The sequence below is a fragment of the Tamandua tetradactyla genome, chromosome 20 (assembly GCF_023851605.1).
Source record: "Tamandua tetradactyla isolate mTamTet1 chromosome 20, mTamTet1.pri, whole genome shotgun sequence".
NCBI classification, from domain to species: Eukaryota; Metazoa; Chordata; class Mammalia; order Pilosa; family Myrmecophagidae; genus Tamandua; species Tamandua tetradactyla.
In genome coordinates, this window is record NC_135346.1 from 45,784,513 (window position 1) to 45,787,100 (window position 2,588).

Genomic DNA, 2,588 nt, shown 5'->3' on the forward strand with positions numbered 1-2,588 from the left:
GCATTGCTTCATGTGCTTTTTAGCCATCTTCATTTGCTCTTCAGAAAAGTGTTTATTTGTATCCTCTGTCCGTTCTGTAATTGGTTGTTGGTCCTTTTGTTGTTGAGCTGTATTATTTCTTTATGTACACAGGATATCAAGGCTTAATCTGATATATGGTTTCCAAATATTTTCTCCCATTCAGTTGGCTGCCTCTTCACCTTTTTAACAAAGTCGTTTGAGGCACAGAAGCTCTTGATCTTAAGGAGTTCCAATTTGTCTATTTTTTCTTCTGCTTGCTTTGGGCATAAGGTTTAAGAAGATACCTCCTACTAATAGATCTTGAAGAGGTTTCTCTACATTTTCTTCTAGAAGTTTCATGGTACCGAATCTTACATTTAGGTCTTTAATCCTTTTTGGAATTAAAGGGTGTGAAATAGGGGTTCTTTTTCATTCTTTTGGCTATTGATATCCAATTCTGCCATGCCCATTTATTGAAATGACTGTTCTGTCCCAGTTCAGTGGACTTAGGGAACTTATTGAAGACCAAATATCTATAAATTTGGTGGTCTATCTCTGCACTCTTGATTCTATTTCATTGGTCAATACTTCTTTCTTTGCGCCAATACTATGCTGCTTTGACTACTGTGGCTATATGGTAAGCTTTAACATCAGGGAGTGATAGTTCTCCCACTTCACTCTTCTTTTTTAGGATACCTTTAGCTATTTTGGGTCTTTTTTTAATTGTATAGCATAACATATGTACAAAGCAAAGAAAGAAAAAACTAATAGTTTTCAAAGCACTCTTCAACAAGTAGTTACAGGACAGAGCCCAGAGTTTGTCATGGGCTACCGTTCCACCATCTCAGATTTTTCCTTCTCGCTGCTCCAAAACTCTGGAGGCTAAAAGAACATTAATGTAATGACTCAGCAGCTATACTTGTTTGTTAAATCACGTTTTATTTGTTATACCTCCTCCTTCTCCTTTAATCCTTGTCCCAATCTATAAGGATCTTTGGGGAATACCTGTTCTGACTTTTTCATGTTGAGAAGGTGAATGTAACATTTTTCAAAGCAAAAATTGGAAAATATAATAGACATTAAATAGGTGTTTAGTGTTTGAAATAATCTGAATTAAGACCCTATATGCAGTTATTTTCTATAAAGAGAAAAATAAAAATTTTAAATATGTGAAATCAGAATTGAAACAAATAATGCACTGAGAGTGGGCATTAGTGACTAAGAAAGGGCATTGCTTGCCCTATAGATGATTCAGGAATGTGTTTGTCCTTCAGAATACTTTAAAAAGAAAATATGGGTATTTAAACATTTTTGGAAATCACATATTGCTCTTTTATTGAAAACATAGAAACAACCACATACCATCAAACATAAAGGAATCCCAACTCTGAGAATTAAGTTGGAAGGAATTAAGTCCCGTCTAACAGAACATGACATGGGCAGCCAGCAATTATCCAATGAATTGGGTAGAACCAATAGAAATAACCTCTTGCAAATAAAGAGCTTTAACCCTGATGATTCAGGGAAGAACTACCTATTATCAAAGCAAAGTCTCATCAGCCTTTTAAACCTATGCTCATTTAATTTTTACTTCTTCCATCCTACTTGAGGTTCATCATAGTAGCAGAAGCATGCATTTCATGCCAACTCATTTGCACAATAAAGGAAAACTCATAAAGCAACTCCAAGGCAAGTAGATGTCAGGGGACAGAGTGCTTTTCCAAAATTACTTCAAGTCTTGAAGGGACATAAAAAGACTTGCTTACACCTGGGAGGTATTCCCTTACTTCAAAAGACAATCACCACATTTAAAATATTTTATTTTTAATTGTAATATATTTCTCTGGGCATTGTCAGAAATTTAAAATTATTATCATAGGCTATAATATAAAACTGTGTGTAAGTTCCAGATTTTACACTTGTTTATTTACACTTACTTTTTGAGAAACAGCAATAGAAATGCCAATTTTTCTATAGCTTAATGAATTATCATAAAGCAAACAGTTGGGTCAAAAATAGTAATTTTGTGCACACTTTGGCAGCATATATACTAATATTGGAATGAAACAGAGAAAATTAGCATGGCCCCTGTGCAAAAGTGAGAGCCAAACTGGTGAAATGGTCTATATATTTATATATATATATATATATATAATAGTACTTTTCAGCTACCTCAGAAGCCCTTTCTTGTGTCTCTGTAAGAAAAGGTACCATTATCCTGAGTTTTATGGTGATGAATTCCTTGCATTTATTATTTTATCATTCAAGTGTACATCTCAAGACAGTATTATTTAGTCTTGCTGATTTAAAGTTTGAAAATTCTTTTACACTTTTAAACATTCTACAGGTTCTGCTTCCATCCCCCTTTTCTACCTTTAATATTTTCAGTTGCCAATACTGGCCATTTGATCTGCATACTCTCCCATACTCTGTATGTGGCTGATTACAAACACATGGTGGAGTTAGCGTACTCCTCTGTCCTCTTTAGTTTCTGAAAATTGGCAGCTGAATCCAGAGCTTCAATCTGACTCAGGTTTGATCGTGTTTTCAAGACCACAGGTGTTGATCTGTTCTTTCAACAGGAGGCA

General features: G+C 34.7%; 1 non-coding gene across 1 annotated transcript; it reads left to right on the forward strand.

Annotated features, from left to right (window-relative positions):
- Nucleotides 1-2,026: 2,026 nt before the first annotated feature.
- On the forward strand, nucleotides 2,027-2,133 carry LOC143665118 (U6 spliceosomal RNA). Its single transcript, XR_013166787.1, has one exon. It is a non-coding gene; the product is annotated as a U6 spliceosomal RNA (small nuclear RNA).
- Nucleotides 2,134-2,588: the final 455 nt, after the last annotated feature.